Genomic DNA, 25,913 nt, shown 5'->3' with positions numbered 1-25,913 from the left:
TGACTAGATATTTTTCAAGACACTTTTACACAGCTTAAAGTGACATTTAAGGTTTAACTAGGTTAATTAGGTTAATTAGGCAGGTTAGGGCAATTAGGCAAGTTATTGTATAATGATGGTTTGCTCTGTAGACTATCGAGAAAAAATATAGCTTAAAAGTGCTAATAATATTGACCTTAAAATGGTGTTTAAAAAAAACAGCTTTTTTTAAAACTTTTTTAGCCGAAAAAAAAAACATAAGAAGACAAAATATTGTTAGACATAATTTTAAAAAATTAAATAATAAAAAAATTCCTTGCTCTGTTAAACATAATTTGGGAAATATTCAAAAAAGAAAAGACTTGAACTGTATATATTGCTTTTATTATAGCCAAAAAAAAAAAAAAAAATTCCAGAAGAAAAAATAGTAAGTAAAATATAAAAATAATGTAAACAATTTCTTGCTCTGTTAAACATCATTTGGGAAATATTTAGAAAAGGAAAAAATTCTCAGGAGGGCTAATCTTTTTGACTTCAGCTGAATGTTAGGGCTGTGTTTTGGGTGTATTTTGGGCTGTGCTGTGCTCTGGCAGAGACTCACCGAAGCCACTGCTGACTCCAGCTTTTCTCTTTCTGTTGGTCTGTCCGCGATCTGATGATGGAAGGCATTCCTCACGTTCCTTTACACACAATCACCATTAATTCACGCACACACACCATATTCATGTGTTTGTGTATATTGAACGCTGAAGTCAGCAGCGTGTGGAGTGACTGCGCTCAGTTTATGGCTTCATATTTATAAATCACATCAGTGCCACCAGAGAGAAAGTGAACAGAGCTGTTTACTCACTCTTGCTTTCATCATCGTTACACTGTAAACCTGTGGAAAATCTGTCATTACACACCTGTTTATCACTTCACCTTCAACTCAGATTATGTAGTGATGAAGCATGAACAGCTGTGATTTGCCAGGTCATCATTTTGGCCTCCACTATTGCCTTTCTGAAATACTAGGTTATGAAAAATGCTGTCATTGTTTAGTAAACAACTTGATATTATTTATAGGTCGCTTTTAGAAAAGTGCCTATGAAATGCCTGAATGTGCTTGTAAATAAAATTAGCGTAAGATTTTACAATAAGGTTGTTGTTGTTAACATAACATAACACAACTAACAATGCCAATGATCAATACTACAAAGTTTTAATTAAAAAATGTTATTGAGGTAACTATTATTATTATTATTATTATTATTATTATTATTATTATTATTATTATTATTATTGTTAATATTTTTACTAAATAATTATTATAGGAACACTTTATTTAATGTACATTTAACGCTGTGCTATGCTGCAAACATTATTATTTTTTACAAGAAAATATTATTTTAGTATATAATATTCAGCATTTCAGCCTAGTATTTACGTATAAATATTTGTAAAAGATTAAATTTTAAAATAAAGTAAAAAAAACTATATATTTTATAAAAAAATTGAAAAAATATTATTATTATCATATTATTATTATTATTATTATTATTATTATTATTATTACTGCTACTACTAAATAATTTTTATGGGCACACTTTATTTGTTGTACATTTCACACTATCAAGTGTAACTATTATTATTTTGTACAAAAAAAATATTCTTTTAATATAAAGTAGTATATTCAGATTTTCAAACTTGTTTTTAAGTATGATTATTTTTGTATTTATTTATTATATGTATTTTGTTTTTATAATTTTTTTAATTAATTGAAATGAAAATATTAAAAATGAATAAAAAATATATAGTATCAATATTAATATTGTTGTTGTTGTTTTTGTTGCTATTATTAATAATATTTTAAAATAAAAAATACAAATAAAATTGTATAAAATTGATGTAGGTAATAAATCATTTATAATAAAAATAATAAAATATTAAAATAAAAATACAAATTTAAAATTTAAAATAAAATTATTATTATTACTATTTTTTATTATTATTATTATTTAATATTATTATGTACATTTTGTATTTATATATTTATTTGTCTTATTTTACTAAATGTTTTTATTATATTTTGTTTTTATATAATCGGAATTTATCGCATAAATTTGTATTTATTATTTTTATGTTATTATTTTTTATTGTTTTATTTATACACACGTACATTTATGTCTTCATTTATTTATTCAGTTAGTTATTTGTTGTCATTTGTTTAAATTTATGTTTGAGCCACTATATTATTGTTTAATGATGTGTGTGTGTGTGTGTGTGTGTGTGTGTGCGTGCGTGCGTGCATGCGTGCGTGCGTGCGTGTGTGTGTTTCAGTTTGGGAGTGTCTGACATGTGGTATGTGTTTGTGTGTGTGTGTGTGTGTGTGTGTGTGTGTGTGCGCGTGCGTGTGTCAGTGGTCAGTTAGCTGGTCATCAGGCTTTTCAGCAGCATTATGTGGAGAGCGCTGGTCGAGCGCTGTGGATTTCTAACATTATGCTGAGAGTAGAAAAAGAGAAAAGTGTCCGCTATCCTGCCGTCGAGGTCAGAATGTCACTTCAACTCTTTCTTTCTTGGTTTTTGTTGTAGTGGAAGCTGCAGATGCTCATGTTCTGAAAATAACAGCTCTAACCTCAGGCTAGACGTCAGGAGGGATGTGAAAACACAGCTGATATAGTGGCTCTGAGGTGTTTCAGCTCCAGTCCTTTAATTACAGATAGCAGTAGTAGCAGATTAACTTTAATTACGGTGTAAGATTTGGCTGAACGTGTGTGAAGTGTGTCGCTTCAGAAGTCACTGTTCATATCTGTTGTTTTGATTCAAGCTGCTGCTTTAAGGGGTTTTCCAGCCAAAAAATAATAATGTTATCAAGTATCTAATATTACTTTTTTTTTTGCTATTTTTTAGGCTTTATTGGAAACTTTTTAATGAAAAATCTTTCAGTTGAATCAAATGAACTTTTAAACCACTCTAACTTACATCAATCAAACTGACAAGTTAATATACCCGTTGTATAACTTAAATAAATATAATTTTAACATGATTACCGTATTAAAGTAAATTAAAGCAACATAAAAATACTATCATTACATATTTTACAGTGTAGTTGAAGGTTTTTGTCATCCTCAGAACATTTCATATTCACAAAAAGCTTATTTTTAGTAGACAAACATGTTATTTAGATTTGTAAAGTGTTCTTCAGACTTATTTGTTCTATGGCATCACTGGAAAAAAACACCTTTTCTAAGCTTTTTTTTAAAGAGTGTAATATGCTCTCATCATGTGGCTTTTACTGTAACGTACTGTTTGTATCACTGTGTTATTATAGACATCGTTTTTATTGATTATTTTTTTCATTTATTTTTGTTGTCAGTTTAGTTATTTAATCATTATAAAGTATGTAATATTGCTGACAGCAATGCAAAAGATAGTTGCTGCTGAAATTTCAGTGAAGGGTGACTTGTATTAGTATTGAATTGTTTATTTATTTTATAGTCTTTGTAGTCATTTTTATTTGATTTTGTTGTCATTTTTATTTTATATGTACTCAATTAAAATCCTAGTTTAGCTAAAATAATTGTTTTAATGTTTCTTTTTTACATTAGTTTACATTTATTTCAAATAATGCATTTTTTAAGGCATTCAGTTATTCGCTTATTTTAAAAGCATGTAATATTGCTGACAGGAATGCAAAAGATAGTTTGCTGCTAAACTGGGTGACAGAAATTTCTGATTTTTTGGGCTTCAGAAGACACAGGTAGGTCAGTACTACCTTTATTCAACTTTTTCAAGTAATATTTGCACCATTTTATTAGATTGTAAATTAGTTTCTCATATACAATCGAAGTCCCCCTGAATAACCTCAACCCCCCACCCCAATTTATTTTTTCCCCAATTTATGTTTACCGAAAGGAAGATTTTCTAAACACAATAGTTTTAATAACTCATTTATTTGCCATGATGACAGTAAATAATATTTGACTAGATGATTTTCAAGACACTTCTATACAGATTAAAGAGACATTTAAAGGCTTAATTAAGGTAAACTAGGCAGGTTAGGATAATTAGGCAAGTTGTTGTATAATGATGATTTTTTTTTTCTGTAGACTATTGAAAAAACAACATAGCTTAAAGGGCTTAAATAATAGCTTAAATAATTTTGACCTTAAAATGTTTTAAAAAAAAATTATAACTGCTTTTATTCTAGCCGAAATAAAACAAATGAGACTTTCTCCATAAGACAAAATGGTAACACTTTACAATAAGGTTCATTAGTTAATGAATTCACTAACATGAACTAATCATGAACAAAACTTGTTTAGCATTTATTAATCATAATTGAACATTTACTAATGCATTATTGACATTCAAGTCCATGCTTATCAACATTAGTTAATGCACAGTGAGTTAACATGAACTAACAATGAACAACTGTATTTTCATTAACTAACGTTTAATAATATGAATAAATACTGTAGTAAATGTATTGTTCATTGTTTGTTCATGTTAGTAAATGCATTAATTAACATTAACTAATGAACCTTATTGTAAAGTGTGACCGACACAATATTACTAGACACACTGTGAAAATTTCCTTGCTCAGTTAAGTCATCATTTAGTAAATATAAAAAAAAATAAAATAAATCAAAGGGGGGCTAATAATTCTGACTACTACTGTAGTTTGTAATTGAGTGTTTTATGTTTATTTACACTTCCGAGTTATTCAATGTACATTAGGGTTGGGCATCTAAGCTATAATGCCGATCCGATACGCATCTCGATACAAAGAATACGATCCGATATATTAGCGATACATTTGTGACATATTGCGATGCAACACGATACGATTCACACCCATATCACGATACAATGCGATAAGTCAGCACTAACTAATTAGATCAAGTTTATGAGATGATGTGAAAGAGGATGCTGTGCCATTAAATGAGTTTGATTATTTATAAACCAAGCAAAACCAAGACTTTTTTTACAAACTGGCTTTTCTCTCAGAGCCAGAGTGTCAGTTTACAGTAGAGGGCCATTTTAGAACATATAGCACATATTATTTAAGTATTTTCAAGATAAACAGAATGTATAGGTGCAATATATATTAAAATATATATATATATATGTATATATATATATATATATATATATTTGCACTCTTTCAACATAAAGGTTTAGCATTGCACAACAAGAATTGTGATTTAACTTTTCAAGTTCAACTATGAAAACAAGTTTTACAAAGATATATTTTGCCACTGAATATTCAAAACTTAAGGTGGTGAACTAGCAGTGTTATGCTGCTTTGAAACATCACTATCACTGTAAACAACAGGCTAATAAAAATATAACAAACCAGGAATCTTCTTGCTGTGAGGTGGTCAAACTACCCACTGTGCCACCGTGACACCCATTATTTTTATCATTATTATTATTAATATTATTATTATTATTATAATTAAATAAAAATTAACAGGAGGAGGTGTTTAAAACCTTCGTTCTCCGTGACGCTAGGCTGAATATCTTTGCAGATGAACAATGCAATAACATCCGTTATTTGCATAGAGTGCACAAAACTGTTACGCATAGAAAAAAACTTGCAATGCTTTTCTCACCACTTTTGGAGCTGGTAGCTACAGTTGAAGCAGTGCGAAAGCCGGGGATGCAGGAACACTGGAAGATGCTTTCACAACAACACCGTGGCGCCGCTTCAAGTGAGATTTCAGATTAGTCGTACTGCCCGCGTATTTTACTGATGCGCTGCACATTTTGCAAATTGCATCTGTCCTGTCATGTCGTCCATCCTTAAATCCATAATGTTGCTATACTTTAGATTTAAAACTCAGTGGGGAATAAAATGTTTGTTTTGCTTCTCGTGCTTTCTGAGGGCGCACCACTAGCTTCATCCGCACACCTGATACACTGAGTTGTAGTGTAAGTGTACACATCCGCAAATCCGTTGCTAAGGCTTACTTTATGTAGGTCGATTAAATTATGCGCCAAAAACAGGTTGACAACACTTGTTAATAAATAAAAAATACATTCTATATTAAAAATATAAGCTGTATCTTGGAAAAACCGATGCATCTCGCAAAAACCGATGCATCTCGATTTGCTTCCAAAATTTAATTCATCCTCTGCTGCTCAACCGATGCACTCGCATCGTGCACGCGCATGACAGCGTATCGATACATATCGATTAATCTTCCCATCCCTAATGTACATTGATCTCTGCTTTTGTAACTTTTGTTTTAAATTTTCCATAACTTGGCTGATGTTTATTGACATTTTTTTAGTTTCAGTTTAGTTTAGTTTTAGTAGTTTGTCTGGGTTATAAATACTGTAAAATCAAGAAATAAACAGTACTCATATTATTATACTGATTTATTTATATTTTCACAATAAATCATGCCATATTTAATAGAATAAGTCATATGTTTGTTATTAAAAATAGTAATTTCATAAATATAAATACTTTACATGTTCTGTACTCCACATTTCATAATTAGAAAAAAAGTATTTTCAAAAAAAATTTCCTTTTTTTTTTCTATAAACAGAATATAAATCACATTTCAGATCGTAGCTTTCAAGTTTTCTTTATTCCTTTATATGACGGTAACATTCATATGGTGCTATTTCTTTACTAATAGATAGTTGATACTACTACAGAAAAATAAAACACTGTTTGCTAGTCATCACAGATTGCTTGCTAAACCGGTTTTGCTTAAAAATTCCATCATAAAATCAACAAGTGTTTCTTTGTTTTTCAGTTCATTTTCTTCAATCCACCAAATAAATCCTGCCATTTTGACTCTTTAAGCTTCTTCAATTGCAATTTTAAAATTAATCTCTAATTGATATTTAAAGCTGAGTTTAAAGTGACAGAACAACAGGATTACACTTCATTTTAGTGAAAAGCAAATCCAGGATCAAGCTTGATGGTCTAAATGTAACCCAGCCTATTATTATATATTTTTAGCTCTTTAAATTTCAGTGCATCAGAATTATTTGACAAATCTTGATTTAATCTGCGTTAGAGTTTAATCATTATTGATGCTTCCCACTCATAGTGTCGTTTATTGTCTTTTGCTGAGAATTGACTGGATATTGTTTGGAGATATTGTATAAAATCCTCCTTTTCTGTTCAGCATGAGAAGGAAATTTATTCATTTATTCCTGGTGATTAATCATTTTTTAAATAATTATTGGGATGCTTCAATAATTTGAGAGGCTAGAGACTGAAGACAATCAGGTTTTTCTTTAGGATTATGACATTCGCACATCATTTATTAGAACATTAGGTCCCACTTTATATTAAGTGTCCTCAACTACTATGTACTTACATCAGAAAAATAAATACAATGTACTTACTGTGTTTATAATGTATTTGAGAACACTTGTGGTACTTTTGAGTTGGGATAGAGGTTGGGTTATGGACAGGTTTGGTGGCATGGGTAGGTTTAAGGGTGGGTTAAGGTGTAAGGACTGGTCAACAGTGTATTTACAAATGTAATTACAAAAGTTACTTACAGATGTAATTACATACATGTATTTAATCAAGCATAAGTACACAGTAAATACATGTGTTTACACAAGAAGTACATTGTAACAAACTAAATTCCTGTGTAAGTACATGTTAGTTAAGGCCGCTTAATATAAAGTGGGACCGAACATTAATATACTCAGGGTTGTATACTTTGGATATTTGAGGCTCTGGCTTGCTTATGATCTTTTTTTTGCAAGTTGTTTCAGATAAACATGTTTGGTAAATAAATAATTGTTATCAAGCTTTATGTTGTGAGAGTTGGCGAGGTCTCCATTGTTCGTTATTCCAAGGTAACCTGGCTAGAACAGTCTCCAACAGTCCGTTCTCAGCATTTTTGGAATTGAGAAACAGCATATGTGTCAGCATAGCGGCAGATTCAAAACAAGACTAAACATGTTATCTCTGTGAAAAACTAAAAAGACTCAAAAGAAGTGGCTGAGAAAATGAAGATTCTGGTGTTCATTTATACATCCTAAAACTCCACATTTATAGTCGCTGAAGTGCACACAGCATCCCATATCATTTGATTATTGTAAGAAATAATTCCAAAAGGCGGCAACGCAGTGGCGCAGTAGGTAGTGCTGTCAGCTCACAGCAAGAAGGCCGCTGGTTCAAGCCTCTGCGTTTCTGTGTGGAGTTTGAATGTTCTCCCTGCATTCGTGTGGGTTTTCTCTGGGTGCTCAAGTATCCACCACAGTCCAAAGACATGCGGTACAGGTGAATTAGGTAGGCTAAATTGCCCATAGTGTATGAGTTTGTGTATGTGGATGGATGTTTCCCCAGAGATGGGTTGCGGCTGAAAGGGCATCCGCTGCATAAAAACGTGCTGGATAAGTTGGTGGTTTATTAATACAGTGACTAAGTCGACAAGAAAATGAATAAATTAAGTCCAAAAGGCAATTACTGGTAAAGCCACATAAAAGAAAACAAAAATACAATGTATATGCTGAGTTCAGCGGCTCATCAGCTGAGGTAACGTGATGGCAACTAAACAGGTTATCTCTGTGAAAAACTGAAAAGACTCAAAAGAAATGGCTGAGAAAATGGAGATTCTGGTGTTCATTTGTACATCCTAAAACTCCACATTTATAGACACTGACATTATCTTTAACAGGTACGGTGTGAAAACTCTACAAATGGCTTCTTACTCACAGCTCTATATGCAAATTAAGGAGAGATTGTAACTAATGGGTGGGGCTTCCCCCTCTGATGACAAGTACAAATGGAGAATGTCAATCAAAGTGTTTCTGTTTTTATCAAGTGTGATTATTATAAAATAGAATGAATCAATTTTTACCATCAGAGGCTGGCTATATTCACCCACTGTTGTCACACAGTTGTGTTTAAACCCCTCATAAATGTAATTTTGGCAAAATAAGTCCCCTTTGAAGTGTTTGTGTGGTTGTAGATTGAAGTGAATGAGTGTTTGTGTGTGTCAGCACATGGCAATATGCAGTTTCATGTGTCACATGATCAGCAGAGGCAGATGAAGACAAGAGCTCGTAACAATGGCTTCAGTGACAGCAGCACATACAGGTCACTTGCAGTATGTGTAGTATGTGCAGTATGCAGTGTTTATAGAGATTGCAATTTTTTACTCCTACTCTCTCTGTAGGTCTGCATATATGGTATTGTTTTCTTTGTTAATCTGGTGTGATTTGTAAAATTGGTAACTCTTTACAATAAGGTTGTATTAGTCAATGTTAGTCAATGTATTTACTAATATGAATCATTAACTAATGTTGGCAAGCATGCATTTGGATGTTAATAATGCGTTAGTAAATGCTGAACTAGCATTAGAACAGCTAGCGCTCTGCAACTCTTACATGGTCACCCACTGAAGCTAAGCAGGGCTGCGTCCGGTCAGTACCTAGATGGGAGACCACAAGGGAAAGCTAGGTTGCTGCCGGAAGTGGTGTTAGGGAGGCCAGCAGGGGGCACCCAACCTGCAGTCTGTGTGGGTCCTATAATGAAGGGGACTCTGTAATGCTCAGTGAGCGCCATCTTTCAGGTGAGACATTAAACTCTCTGTGGTCTTTAAAAATCCCAGGATATCCTTCAAAACAAAAAAAGTAGGGGTTTAACCCCGGCATCATGGTCAAATTTGCCCACTGGCCTCTGTCCATCATGGCCTCCTAATCATTTTCACATCATAATTGGCTTCATTACTCTGTTTCCTCTGCACCAATCGAACAGTGTGTGGTGTGTGGTCTGGCGCAATATGGCGTCATCCAGGTGGATGCAGAGATTCCCCAACATGTGTAAAGCACTTTGAGTGTCCATAATAAATGCCGCCTTGGTAAATAAATAAATGCCGCCTTGGTTAGCATGAGATATGTTTTTAAAAAGGAAACAAGAGAAAACAAATCAGTACTGTAACATTATAATGCCTTTACTGTCCTACTTAATAAATTTAAAAGTCCTGTAAAGTGCTTCAAAAAGTGCATAGAGGACATAGAGTAACTCCACCCCTTTTTAAAAAAACAGCCAATAGCATTTTGTTTTATCACAGCTTTGCCAGTGAGAGTGGTTGAGCTCAAGCGCATCAACTGAAAAGCAAATGAGAAGCATCTTGAAGGAGGCGGGGCATGTCAGATACTAAAGAGCATTTGATTGGTCAAGATTTGATGAGAAATTTAAGTATGAAGTGACGTCAAAAAAAAATTGTTGATTGATTTAGGTGGGCGTCCCTTATTTTTTAGGGGTCGCCACAGCGGAATAAACTGCTAACTATTCCAGCATATGTTTTATGCAGCGAATGTCCTTCCAGCCGTAACCCAGTACTGGGAAACACCCATACACACTCATTCACACACATTTATACACTATGGCCAATTTTGCTTATCCAATTCACCTATAGCGCATGTCTTTGGACTGTTGGGGAAACTGGAGCACCCGGAGGAAACCCACCCGAACGCAAGGAGAACATGCAAACTCCACACAGAAACGGCAACTGGCAGTTGGGACTCGAACCAGTGACCTTCTTGCTGTGAGGCGACAGTGCTAACCACTGAGCCACCATGCCGACCTGCAAATACTATTAATTAAATTATAAATGTACTGTTCAATTGCAAAATGCACGAAAATTTCTTCACACTTATGGAATAGGGATTTTACTGAATGGGAACTGTCCACACTACAAATAACGAAGTAAGTGTGTGATAGAGGCTTAGTGTGTGTGAGTCCTGTTACAGCAGCAGAACGTGAGCTGTTAAGGTGAGTGATGTGCTGCCTGTAGGTCACCCTGGCAACCAGACTCATCTTTTGAAAATTAAGAGCAGCTAAATTATGGTCATGAATCAAGAATGTCTGTGCACATGTGTAACACACACACACACAGCCCTGAAAGCTGCCTAATGCAATCGATGCATCACATGTGTCCACGAGGAGTTAATATGTAGTTTGTTATTTATGAATCTGCCAGTAATTGAAACGCCTAAGTGGAAACACACAAACCATTAAACCATTGAGGTTAATTACACACATTTATGGTGCATTTCTGAACTATCGGTTATAAACGTAGGACCTTACACACGTCACTAATGTAAGTTCACTGAATTGAGGTCACCTGGCTCAGTGTGTTTGTAATAGTTCACACTTTAACCTATTCGTAAAATAGCCTCATGATTGCATTAAAATGCCATATGATTGCATTTCAGGGCGTCACAGTGGTGCAGTAGGTAGCACGATCGCCTTACAGCAAGAAGGTTGCTGGTTCAAGCCTAGGCGTTTCTGTGTGGACTTTGCATGTTCTCCCTGCGTTCACGTGGGTTTCCTCCGGGTGCTCCGGTTTCCCCCACAGTCCAAAGACATGCGCTACAGGTGAATTGAGTAAGCTAAATTGGCGGTTTATTAATAAAGGTACTAAGCCGACAGGAAAATGAATGAATGAATGAATTCCAAGAGGCAGATATGTGTAAAGCCACATAGAAGAAAACAAAAATACGATGTATATGCCGAGTTCAGCGGCTAATCAGCCGGAATCAGCCGGAGGTAACGTGATGGCGACCAGCGAGATCTAGTGGTCACTCAAGTAGTCACGCCCTTAATTATGCAGACTTAATATAACTCAATATAAATGAATTGGATGAGTTAAAAAAATCACCCCCTCAGAGTTTTCATTAAGTGTAATAATAGAGTTTACTTGTTAACTAGGGTTTAGTGGCGATACCATGCCTCAGTATGTGTCCTTAACCAATCACCTACTCCCTAAAATTTGTTTACGGCATACCAGCGCCCCGTTCTCTCGAACTCACCCTTCCACCCTCTATTTCCAACAATCCTATAACTCTCTCTTCACTCCTAGGCTGAATTGCGGGGTCTAATCACTCAACCAAATTATTATAGAGACGGTACCCCCACTCTGAGTCTCTGAGCATCATCGTAGGACACCCGATCAATCTACCTACCTGTTCACTGTTCATCCTCTTACTTCCCTTTTCTTTCATCCCACTGTTCTCTTACCATCCCCTTAATCCCTATATTCCTACAATAAAGTATAGCTTAAAATGTCGCGTGGTCCATGCTTGTGAATTAACTATATACACCAAAATAGGTTTTTTTGTACTAGGCACCTGGTAAACACCTGTTTTCTGCTGTAAAGTTGGCCATTTTAACATTGGGATCAATAGAAATCTGCTTTATATACCCATATATCAACCTAGTGTTTCTTCCCATACTGATAAACTTCCAGTGAAAGGTTAATGTGACTTCTTTCTATTTTAGACGGTTCCTTTTACAGCATCAATGTTGTAATGTAATTAAAATACAATCAGTATTTTAGCGCAGAAGCTCCATTGAGTATACTGGGGTAAAATAACTGTTCATATTTTAAAGACGTGGTGGAGGAAAATGTAATTTAATGCAGTGCTTCTTGTACAATCTGAGACGCACTTTATATTGGATATCACTCAGCCAGTGGAGATTGTTGATTTTTGAAGAAAACAGACCTTAAACACGGCAATTTTATTTATTTTATTATACCCTAAAATGGAGCCAGGCCTAGCAGAGTTTAGATGAGTTTTCAGTTTCAGTTACTTTCGCATTAGCGTTACGAGGGAGAGCAGGATGATGCTGCTTGTGAAAAACTCACTTTAATTTGACATTATTTTGCTGATAACAAAACAATATTTCTACATGTCTATTGCATGTTTCTTGATTTAAGAATTTTGAGATGTTTAAATGAAAATTGCAAAAAAATAAAAAAAAGAATACTTTTTTTTTTTTAACTGTGGTTGAATGTTGGAAACCAGTAACCATTGACTTCCATAGCATTTTGTTTATCAATTCAATTTTATTCTTTATTTCTATAGCACTTTTACAATGTAGATTGTGTCAAAGCTGGTTAACATAGACATTCTAGTAAAGTCCAGATTTCAGAGTTGAAGTTCAGTGTGGCTTAAATTTCAATGCTGAACGTTCAAACAAGCCAGTGACGAGGAAAAAACTTCACCAACTGACGAAGTGAAAGAAAGAGCTCTGTTGGGCACAACTATTTTTCCTCTGGCCAAAGTTGCTGTGTGGAGCTTTAGTCTAGGAGCCAGATGCTGGAGAGCACTGGTTGTCCATCGTGGAGAACTGCAGGTGTGAGTAGGTCGCCGACGGGTGATCAGGCTGGCCCACAGGATCAGTGCGGGGAATCATCTGTCACTGTGGTCTTTCAGAAATCAGTCTCATGCTCTCCACTCCTCCATGCCACCATGGATACGGCCTGGTCCAAGATTATGGATACCATGGCATCTTTTCTTCACAGATCTTGGATCGCATCAATGGCGCTGCATAGTCTCTGGGGGCCATGGGATGAGTGTCCCAGTTGAAAATAGAGAATAAAGGAAATAATTAGTGTAGCTGCTGTTCATTCTGTATTTAAACCGTATGCAAAAATGATTATCATACTATGTCAATGCTTACCAGCTTCCAACATTTTCATAATATTGTCTTATAAAGGTTTAGAAGCAGTTGAGGGTGAATCAGTTTCGATTTTTGGGTGAACTGAATTCAGAAATTTATTGATTTTATTTGACTTTGCCAGAAAATGCATTCAAATAGATGCTGTTCTTTTGAACATCTCTTTCATCTCTGTATATCCTTCTCACTATCTTTTCATTACCCCCTCATCTCATGCTTTCAATTTGCCCTGTTCTGTCACGTTTCTCTCTCTCACGCATGGCTCAATCATGCTCCTGCATATTTCATTCCGACATGCATTTAAACTCCAAAACGGTGGGCTAGGCTCTTAAATAATATACAATCAACCGCTGCCTTAAAGCGGCCTCTTTTCTTATGATAGCAGGGTTTATAGGGAGGCCGTGTAACTGTGAGTATGACTTTGTTGGCCAGAATGGTTGTGGTCTGCGCTGTGTGGGTCACTTAGTTTAGTGGTGTGGCAAAAATGGCCCTGGGGGCACTGACACTGCCCTAACCCAGATACAACAGTAGACAAAGTACAACAGAGAGCTGTGCTCTGGGGGAAGGGGAATACATCTGTACACTACAGAACTTGCATTCACAGTGCGCACTTTGGGAAATGACGTGAATGTAGAGCACGTTTATTTATACTTTGTATGTCTTTATACCTTTAAGACCATGTAAAAATTTTTACATAAGATCTTGTGCTAATTAAACATTTTCGCAATGTATTTTCTTTGTTTTTATGAATTTTTTTGTAATTCTTTATCTTTTGTAGAGGGTGCAACTTTTTTATTTACAAAATATAATCTTTTCAAATCTTTTTAATATCTAGGTTGATTTTAAAGAGAACATCTAAAAACATCTATTTATCATCCATCTATTCCTTTTCCTGTCTTTTGTTCCGTCATCCATCCATCCGTCCAATCTTTTTGCTGTCTTTTGTTCTATCCATCCATCCATAATATTTTTTCTGTCGTTTGGTCCATCCATCCATCCATTCATCCATAGTCTTTTTTCTGTCTTTTAGTTCATCCATCCAATCTTTTTTTGTCTTTTGTTTCATCCATCCATCCATCCATCCATCCATCCATAGTCTTTTTTTCTGCCTTTTAATCCATCCATCCATTTTTTTGCTGTCTTTTGATCCATCCATCCATTTATCCATCCATCCATCCATTCATTCATCTATTCATCAGATTTTTTTGCTGTCTTTTAATTCGTCCATCCTACCATTCTTTTTTTTCTGTATTTTGATTCATCCATTTATCAATCCATCCACCCATCCACCCACTCACCCATCCATCCGTCCGTCCGTCCGTCCGTCCGTCCATCCATCCATCCATCCATCCATCTATCCATCCATTCATCTATCCATCCAGTCTTTTTTTCTTTTTTGTTCCATCCATCATCCATCCATCATCCATCCATCCATCCATCCATCCATAGCCTTTTTCTGCCTTTTAATCCATCCATTCATCCATCAATCCAATTTTTTGCTGTCTTTTGTTTCATCATCTATCCATTCATTCATCCATCCATCCATCCATCCAATTTTTTTGCTGTCTTTTGTTCCATCCATCCATCCATCCATCCATAGTATTTTTCTGTCTTTTAATTCGCGCATCCATCCAGTCTTTTTTCTGTCTTTTGATTCATCCATTCATCAATCCATCCACCCACCCACCCACCCTCCTACCCATCCATTTATCCATCCATCCATTCATCGATCTTTCCATCCATCCATCTATCCATCCAGTCTTTTTTTCTTTTTTGTTCCATCATCATCCATCCATCCTTTCCTCTGTCCATCCATCCTTTCTTTCTTCCTTCCTTCCTTCCTTCCTTCTGTCGCTCTGTCCATCCATCCATCCATCCATTCATTCATCCATCCATCCATCCATCTGTATTTCTGTATGTAATCTGGTGTCACCATTGCCCTGTACCTCAGTACAAGCTTATTCAAATATATTTATTGAATTTAAATCCACAGGGTTCTCATTTTAAGCCAAATATCAAATTCCCTAACACTTTCCTGACGTTCACTACTAAACAGCTGAACTTCCATCACATTTAATGAATAGAAAAAAACAGGCCTTTGTTATGTTTAGATATTAATCAAACAGTGTTACAATAATATGTAACCCATCCATACATCTATCGTGTTATTGTTATCTGTCCATCCATCCATCCATCCATCCATCCATCCATCCATCCATCCATCCATCAAATGTAAAGCCCTGACCACAAAAAATAATAACAATGGTATAATATGATTATTTGCATGAAAATGGGCAGGGCTTTGCAATCATTGGCCAATTCACACTGCACCAACAGATGCCAACCAGCAATAACAGACACATTCCTCTGGATATATTCAGACTGATCTCACAAGGAAATGGAAATGTTACTATTTTACTAAATATAATGTCCTTTTACACAATCATTGTCCTCAGATATCTTTGACACAAACAATTTGGCCTTTCTCTAGAAGCTCCAGATGTTAGGATAGTTTTTTTTTTTTTTTTTTGGAAGCCAATGGGATTTTTTGGCATCAACATCTTTCTGTCAGACTTTTTGACTAATGGCTCCCGTTATGATGGTCAGGTTAAACTCACAACCTTAGCATTCTTCCATTGGCAGTCATTGTATTATACAATTCTATTCACTAATTGTTATAATATAGCTTTTGTTGTTGTTTACATTCCAGAGAATGAACACTTGTTTTTTTGCATCAACTTATTCATAAGCTAATATGACTTCCATAATCATGTGTAAAATAACTTGGCAATAAGCTGTAAGCACATTGGCATTAGCTGTTATGAAGACTCTTATGGAAATTTGCTTAAGTCAATGCTATTTATCTGTGATATTTCAGCGGAATTTGTTTATTATACATAGACTATACAGATTTAGTTGATTTTAAGTGTAATATTTAATTAGATTTATTTTTTAATTAATTAAAAATATACTTTGTTATATTTATGTTTAAGATTGTAGTTCATTTTAGCTACTGATTTGAAAAACAAATCACTTATGTTGGAATTATCATAATTTAGAATAGTTATTTATTTGAGGAAAAATAAACTAATTATAATAAGCTTAGAGTTTTATAGTGTTGTTCTCTGTTGTACATTAGTTTCAGCAAAGAATTCTCTTACTGTCTCTTTTTGTGTGGCCTATTTAGTTCTTTAAAAAAAATCATTAATGTTACTTTATAGTTTCTTACTGGTTTGAGAAATCATCTGTTACCCAGAGAAACAAAAGCCCCTTGAGTTCTAGAAAGCACTTTCAGATTAATGGGTTTCCAGTTATAATACAAATACTTAAGCAAAATACTTCATGTTGACTTACAGCGCCAGGATTTAAACTTACTAGGGGATGTAAGATTAATGGAAAACTGGTAATACTCAATTACAATTGCAATATGTACACAGAAGTCATGGAAGCTGTGTGAATACTAATTTTTAACCCGGTACAATTTGCAAAGAAATCAATACTTTTATTCAGCAAGGATGTCTTTGTTAAATGTAATAGACAATCCGTTTTACCAAATTATTTTGATTTCAAACAATATTAATAATATATCACAAAAACAAATAAATCAGCACAACTGTTTTTAAAATTATCCAAAAAGGATCGATCATTCTCTTGCACAAAACAAACATATTAAAAATATTTCTGAATGAGCATGAAGACCCCAATGACCTGAGTAATGTGGCTAATAATTCACAAGGATTAAATAACATTTTAAGAATTAATTATTAATTATTAGTTATTTTAGATGACAATTTTATTTAACTATATTTTAACCCCCCTACCCCTTCCCCCACCCCCCCCAAAAAAAGCCCAAAAAATAGACCAACGGATTCTCCCGATCCTCTCGATTAGCCAATCCGGGCCTGTTTGACAAGGTTTCATTTTCTTGACTTCGAATGCCTTTGGCTCATTGCTACAGACGAATAATGAGACAGCACTTTTAAATATCTACATTTACCTTCAAAATATAAACGGATGTCTCAGGCAATTGGAATAACATCATTATGAGTAATTAATAACATAAATTGCATTTTTGAGTGAACTTACATTTTGAAACTCTTTAATCTCTAAACGGTGGTACATATTTGCCTGGACTTGTTTAATCTGCCATGAAGCTCTGACTGAAGCAGTAATATAAAAGCCCTCACTAGTTGTCAACAGCAGTGTCTCTCATATATTAGTCAGATCTGAACTGTGAGTTCATCTTCCCCTGCCTCAGGGACGCTGCTGTGCACACACTGATTTGAACACTCTGAATACAGCATGTGGTCTGGCATTGTAAAGCCTGAATGGGTGAGATCCCTGTTTTGAAATGATGCCATGGCTTGGACGATGATCCTCATATCTGGAGATCATCTCGCAGCTTCCATCTCGCTCAGGATCCAAAAACTAGTGTCAGAACCAGTCCAGTCCGGTTCCGATAACAGCACAGATGCATCAACATAGACATGTGCATGAAAGATTATAAAAATGATAAGTTTTACATTGATGCTCTCTGTTTTTGTTGCTTTGCTCTATGATTTCTTCATTGGATAGCAGGTTAATTTAAATACTGTATTATTTAGTTTCTAGATGGTTTAAAATGGTCATTTTATCCCTCTTGGGGCCCTTGTAGCCTTTAGATTTGAATACCCCTGGCTATTATGTCATTTAATTTAATTCAGCACACACTGGCCTTCAATGATATACAATAAAGGTGTATTTGCATATGTATATGCTTGTATGGTAGTAAGTATTGGTGGTTAGTATGTTTTAAGGTAATAAAAGTCACAGAAACAAAGCCAGAAAACACATATTAAATATTTCTGATTAAGACCTTTGAAAAACAAGGTCTTTTTGGCTAGAATATTTACTACAAACTCATGTGAAAATTCTTATTTTCACTCTTTCTGATGCAGGAATACAGTCTTTTTATATTCTTTAAACCATTTGTTGTCATGAGGCGAGCATGTAAGGGGAGGTGTAATGGACCATGCGTATTTTGTATAACCCTAAATCATAAAATGTTGGAACAGTATGGAAAACGTAAAATGGGAAGAATGGGGCAAAATGACACCTGAAACATTTCATCACTTGTAGTCTTCAGTCTCTAAACATCTTTCAAGTGTTGGGAAAATAATTAGCAACATTACAAAGTGCTTAATTGCTTTACTGTTTCAGCTTTTTGTGTAATGTGTTGCAAGAACCAAAATTGGAATACGTATTTATTTTGGAAAAAACAATCAATAATTTTATGAATAAAATATTATGTATTATGAAGTCTTATGTATGAAATGCAGGTCAAAGGAAATTTAGAAATTATTACTTTCTTTTTTTTATTTTCATTTTCCACACCGTCCCTACTTTTTCTGATTTGGGGTTGTAGATTCATGCCTTGGGAGACAAAAGAACCTCCCCAATCAATGCTAATGTTGGGTAGTAGGGAGAAGAGTGAGGGTGCTTTGAGCACCAGCATGAAGATCGAAAGAAATGCGAGAAGATTTGAAGATTAAACAAATAATCCCTCTTAAATTGGTGTTACTTACCTAAACATATGTTTGACACAGTTTGTAAGTAAAATAAACACTACAGGATGAGTATTTCTTGTTACACTAATGATGTATGCAGTATTGTTTGAATGCAGTTTTTTACACCAAATAAACACCACAGAACATTTTAATGTAGCAATGTTTATAATTTGTGATTTGCACAATTCTACTTATCTATCTCCATACGGACAACTTTTCTAGTGTGGTCAGTTTTCTCAGTACACTGCAAAAAAAAAATGTAAATTGTATTCCATTGTGAATTGAAAAATGTACTGCAAGGTAAAATGTTTTATAAAATCAGGATAACATCATGTGATTTTGCTGAAATACTGTTTATCATATTGTTACGAACCCCAGTTTTTAAGGCTCGTCTAGGGAAGGGGTTAGCAACATAAAAGGACACAGAAACCAGAAATACAATTCTCTATTTATTTAGAGACCAGAATATAGGTGTCCTAATTAATTAAGGTGGCAACAGAAATATAAATCATTAATTAAACAATAAACAAGTCAAAGCAATTGCTTTGACTAACAAACAAAAACATATATTATAAAGAAAATATTGATAAAAAACATAGATCAAAGAAACGGCACAACACCAGCATGGCTCCTCAGCAGCGGCTGCACAAGACGCGCACAGAAGTTCGGACTTTCATCAGGCCAAGATACGGAGAGATTCTCAGCAAGTACGGGTCATACTCTCCAAAGAGAGACAAGATCGCGAGGATCAGTCAGACGCGCTGGAAATCCAGAGCCACCCCGACACACACTCAGCTTCCGCTTATAAAGGCGACAAGTTGAATTAGCGGCAGGTGCAAGGCAGAACCAGCCTCAAAGAAAAGAAATTGCAATTAATAAAACAATCTCCACCACAACACAAATCACGAAGAGAATAATAATAAAGGAAGGCTAAATAAAGGATAAACCGTGACAATATTCAAATCTGAGAGAATTTCATAGCATTTTTTTTATTTTCAGAGGCATATAACAGCATCACATCAAGTCATTGTTCTCCATTATATTCATCATTAGTCAACTCAATGACCTTTAAATGCACTGACAATTTTAACAGATTACATTTTTCAACAGCTAATTAATTCAATTAATATATTAATTTGACAGTCCTGTAATGGTCAAGCTAAAATGTCAGCACACAGGGGCGGACTGGCCATCTGGCAATTCTGGCAAATGAAGGGCCGGACCAATTTTTAAATGTGGGCCGGTCATTTTTTTTTTTTTAAATATGTATTGTTTTTAAGTGCAGACAGCTTTTATCTCTTGCTAGATGTGATATTATAATGATGATAATAAAAATAATAATTAGAAATGTTAAGCATTTGGCCCAATCGGCAACTGCCGCCTGGTTTCAAAATGGGCCGACCCAATCCAAGGTTACCCGGACATAATCTGGCAAGAATGTCATATTATTTCACCATCTGTACATCAAAATAAATAGTGAATTTGCATGTCCGTGGGTGGGGCTTTGTTGGTGTGGTAATGTGGGCTGGTGTGGCAACAGTGCCAGGGCTGAATTTTTGTCCCAGTCCGCCCCTGTCAGCACCTATTCCTCCAGTCCTCGATGTCAAAAATTATTCAGGACATCTTTTATGTAATGGGCAGCACAAATGTCTTGTTACCTTAGGCTGTTGATGTTGCCATCCACTCTGCAGATCTCTCGCAAACCCCTATACTGAATGTAACCCCAAATCATGGTTTTTCTTTCACCAAACTTAACTGATATCTGTGAGAATTTTGAGTCCATGGCAGTTCCAATAGGTCAGGGGTGTCCAAGCTTGGTCCTGGAGGGCTGGTGTACTGCAGATTTTAGCTCCAACTTGCTTCAACACACCTGCAAGAATGTTTTTAGAAAGCCTAGTAAGAGCTTGATTAAATAGCCCAGGTGTGTCTGATTGGGATTGGAACTAAACTTTGCAGGACACCGGCCCTTCAGGACTGAGTTTGGACATGCCTGCAATAGGTCTTCTCCAGTATTTGAGATGATTTGGAAGCAGTTCAACAGATGATTCACCAGAAAAATATACCTTCTGCCACTTTTCCAAATGATCAACTAGAAGTCAAGTTATAATGTGTTGCTCTGGGATCGACGACAAGACTTTTGTCAGGTAGTGTAGATGCAGGCAATGTAAATGAAGCATGATGTGAATTTGAGTTTCAAGCACTTGAGTGTTGAATAATGACCGCTTCTCCATTTCGACTGCAGTAATTGTCCTGAAATGTTAAGCAATAGAGGCTCATTTTGTAGTCCACAAACGTTCATCGATTTTACAGTTTTGCCTGTTGTTGCTTGTAAAATGTATCCCTGCACCTTACTCGAGGGCTGTTGTTGTATTACAGATTCCAGTCTGATGTATTTCATCATTTCATTGTTACAGCCGACAGCATTCATCTGCGTAGGGCATGATTTGATGCAACAAAAGGTGCGTGTGCATATGTGCTTGCGCGTATGTATGCGTGTGTGTCTGTTTTAGTCATTTATCTGTTCAGGCTGGCCAACAGCTCTCCAGGGAGGACCACTTGATTGCATGTTTGAAATGTTTTCATATATTGCTTCACAAATTTAATTCATTTAAAAAAAAAGACTTTACCATGACGCACCATTATGTTTGATGTTGGTATTACAGAGGGCAGATTAAACTGTGACATGAATCAGACCAGAACTTGCATCACCCACCACAAGCAACAGAGTTTAATAATTGTGTCCCACACCAGTTTATTTATTCATTTATTTATTTTATTTATTTTTTTTTCAATTTGCGAGTGAAATAATCTTCAATTTGTGATAAACCTACACTGTAAAAAAAATGCAGGGTTCCACACAATTCATTCATGTCGTCCCAGAACAAATCGATTAAGTTAACTTAACACTTTTAACAAATTTATGTGGATTGAATATAAAAAATTAAGTTGCTCCAATGAAATCTCAAGAATAGTGTTAATTCAGCTTATTTTAAAAAAGTAGTTTGAAAATATTTTTTTTGAGTGAAACTTCACAAAACCTGGACGATTGCTGTACAAAATAAACTGCAGACTTGCACCTTAAACGTTTGTATGTAGCATTCGAATGTAGTTTTACGTTTGTATTTTCATTATAGCATACCTGTCAACACTGGCATGTGAAAATAAGGGATATTTTATATTTATTTCAAAGTGTTTTCATGCCTAAATAAAATAAAAGCACAGCACAACTTCACGTTTAAGAGCAAGGGGCGTCCTCTAGTGGTTCGGTCATAGGGAGGATCGGATCTATAATGTTTATTGCAAACCATTGATTAAAAACACGGGAGAAATACAAATACCTTTACCTTATGATAGCTGCATAGAATTGTATTCCTGTATGAATTCCTATCTTTCTTTGAGAAACATTGCCTTTAAACATTTCATTAATTTTCTGATGTATTGTTGGCAAACGGGCGATCCTCAGCCTATCTTTGCTCCTAAAGGACTTGACCTTTCTTGGACGCTGCTTTTGTACCGAATCATAATTACACTCAATCCCCTGTTGACATTACCTGCTTCAAATCACATCATTATTTTACCAATTTAACAGATTACTAGCCCTAAATTGCCCCTGGTCCAACTTTTTTTGGAATGGATTGCAGGTCTGAATGACAGGAAAGGATGTATACTAACACATGAAATTAAGTTGACCAGATAAAACATGAACTGTTTTGTGTTCATATTGTCTCCATCTAAATACAGGTCAAAGTAAATTTAGAAAGCACTATTACACTGTTTTCTTTTTTTTTTTTTTTTTTTTTTTGAGGCAATAAGTATTTATAACTTTACGATTTATATACTTACATTATTATTGTATGGGTCTTTTCTTATTGCTGTTATTTATAAAAAAAAATGAAGTTATTATAAAGCATGCTGGATTATGTTTATAAACGTTTTTGTAAGTGATTTGTCTCTCTATGTGTTTGTTGTATCATGATGTTACTGTCCTCATTTAATTGCCCCTGGTGGATTAATAAAGTTGTTAAACTAAACATAAACTAGACTATTTTGCTAGTTTTAAGAAAAAAAAAACTATTGATTTTCACATTACTTTTGACAATGTTTTGCTCATCTATGAAATGCTTCTCGATTGAATATTTATTTAGATATTTAAACTAGAAACGACACAAAAAACTGGAAGAAAAGCTTTTTTTTGCAGTGCATACGCATACATGTTATGCATTTAGTCTGTCACAATAATATAATAATAATAATAATTTCTTACATATATATAGAGCTTTTCTAGACACTCAAAGCGCTTTACACAATTTGGGTTATCTCCTAATCCAGCACCAGAGTGCAGCTTCCACCTGGATGATGCAATGGTTGCCATTTTGCACCAGTCCGCATACCACACACCACACACCAGCTGATTGGTGAAGAGGAGACAGTGTGATGAAGCCAATTATGGGGATGGTTAGGGGGACATGATAGACAGCGGCCAGTGGGCCCTTACTCTTTTTCGAAGGACATCCTGGGATTTCTAACGACCACAGAGAGTCAGTACCTCAGTTTAACATCTCATCTGAAAGACTGCACTCACTAAGCAGTATAGAGTCCCCATCACTATACTGGGGCATTAGGACCCACACAGACCGCAGGTTGAGGGCCCCTTGTTGGTCTCACTAACACCACTTCCAGCAGCAACCTAGCTTTCCCTTGTGGTCTCTCATCCAGGTACTGCCCAAAAGCAGCCTTGCCTAGCTTCAGTGGGCGACCAGGTGAGATTTGCAGAGCGCTAGCTGCTGACTAGATATTTTAGATATTTTCTAAAAACAAATAACAGTGGAGTATATTCTAATTTTACTATTTTCTAATATTATTTATATACAAGTATTTGGATACGATGATGTTAGTCAAATCGTGCAAACAGAGCCTTTTTTTTTACAAACTGATTTGGAAAAACTGCAAAAATGTGTTCTATGACCTAAAACAAGTGTTTATATAACGTGGTCAAATTTAAAAATCAAATTAATCATCGCAGAGAAAGTAATCAAATCGTTTGTTACAACATTAGAACTTATCCCTGCGAAGGTGAAACAAATGATGTAGAAGTCAAAACGAGCGAGCTTTGCGGTACATCAACGATCACAGTTCTTATTAACCACAATTGCTAATAAAAACGCCAGAAGAAAGTAGTTAGTATAAACAAACCCATCAATCGCCAGCAGACTTGTAACTTTCATTATCCACAATATTGTTCAGTCACAGTTACGATGGGACTTCAGTGGGAATTGGAGGCAATAGTTGTACTCCAGCTGAAAATGTGCGGAAATATTAGTCGGTACGAGGACAGAGCTGTAATATTACACTATGATTTGTTCTTTTCATAGTAGAAAAGCTGTTTGGTTTGCCACCATCCAATGAGTTTACTCTCATCAAATAACCACTAGAGGTTTTTGTGCTCGGCTCGCAACACTAACACACACACTGTCTCTCTCTCTCTCTTTGCCAACAATTCTTTTGTATCCCATCTCCATAACAACAGTGTGAGTGGCCGAGAGCGAGAGCGGGCAGAGAGAGTGAGTTTCTAATATTCACCGCATGGAAAGGCGGAGCTGCGGAGAGCATGTGTGAGTGAGTGTGTGTGAGAGAAACGGAGATGCTCAGATGGTAGTGTGTGTCGGGGTGGAATCAGGGCGGTGTGATGACTTGAAGCACATCAGAGTAGATGAAGACGCAGGAGATCAGCTAACGCCACACATGGTGAGAAACCCACGCCTTTTACTTGCTGTTGGCAGAGGACAGGTGTTAGAGATGGTGTGTGTGTGTGTGTGTGTGTGTGTGTGTGTGTGTGTGTGTGTGTGTGTGTGTGTGTGTGTGTGTGTGTGTGTGTGTGTGTGTGTGTGTGTGTGTGTGTGTGTGTGTGTGTGTGTGTGTGTGTGTGTGTGTGTGTGTGTGTGTGTGTGTGTGTGTGTGCACGTAAGAGAGTGTGTGTGTGTGTTTAGCCAGCCTCGATCTTCAGAGGGGTTTATGTAACAGGCTGCAAGACTAGACTTGGTAAGATACAGTAGAGCTACACTAATGTTATACTCCTTTGTGTTTGTGTGTGTGTGTTGGACTCTTGGCAGACTCCTTTGTTTTTAGGTTGAGAAAAATAACTTTCAACTGAATCTAATATTAGCATTTTTTTACATTAAAAAGTATTTTGACTTATATATGAGTGTGTTTATTTGTGAACTGTTTATTAAAAACACATATTTCAGCAAATGCATGATGCACTTAAAAAATATTGTTTGGATTTATGTGATTTTTAACCACAAAACAATTAGGAGTACACAATTTTACTACAGATATAACATGTATGTATGTTTTAATCAGGCCTGTGCAGAGACCGTTCGAAGGGCATGTGCAGGATAAATTTTTCGAAGAACGGTGGAGGGCAGAGTGGATGCGCGCGTACTGAAGAGCGGTGTTATCGCGTGCGTACTGATCAGCTGTGTTGTCACGCGCGTACTGATCAGCTGTGTTGTCGCGTGCGTACTCAAGAGCGGTGTTGTCGCGCGCCTACTGAAGGGCGGGACCGTAGGTGTGCCGCGTCGCGGGGGCACTTTTGATCATTTTGGAAGGGCACTTTCTATCCAAGACTAAAAAGGGCATGTGCACTGCACAGGTTGAGCCCTATGTGTGCACATGCCTGGTTTTAATGCACTACCGGTGAAAAGTTTGGGGTCAGCTGAATCAAAATTTTTTAAAAGAAAATTATTCTGTTCATAAAGAAAATTTATCATTTATTACATGTAAAAAAAAAGTAAAATAATAATAATCAAAAAGTGAAATTGTTAAATATTTATTAAAATAGTAAGGCAACTGCTTTCTTATTGTATGTAGTTTTAATTAAAATTATTACTCCAGTCTTTATTGCTTTTATTTCTATTACCATTAATAATAATAATAATAATTGATAATAATAA

At 35.4% G+C, this 25,913-nt stretch overlaps 1 protein-coding gene across 13 annotated transcripts in view; it reads left to right on the top strand.

The window, feature by feature from the left end:
- Positions 1-25,913, top strand: part of shank3a (SH3 and multiple ankyrin repeat domains 3a) — a 368,633-nt gene that overhangs the window by 123,191 nt on the left and 219,529 nt on the right. Inside the window, exon 1 of one of the 13 annotated variants that reach the window (XR_015514526.1) lies at positions 24,608-24,705. The exons of the other annotated variants lie outside the window; for them this stretch is intronic. The gene's annotated coding sequence lies outside the window, so the exon portion shown is untranslated. Of the gene's footprint in view, positions 1-24,607; positions 24,706-25,913 lie in introns of those variants that run through there. 13 annotated transcript variants of the gene reach the window in all.

This window comes from Danio rerio, chromosome 18, assembly GCF_052040795.2.
Source record: "Danio rerio strain M-AB ecotype USA chromosome 18, GRCz13ab, whole genome shotgun sequence".
Classification (NCBI taxonomy): Eukaryota; Metazoa; Chordata; class Actinopteri; order Cypriniformes; family Danionidae; genus Danio; species Danio rerio.
The sequence above is the reverse complement of the archived record's forward strand: the minus strand, read 5'-3'. Positions and strand labels throughout refer to the sequence as shown.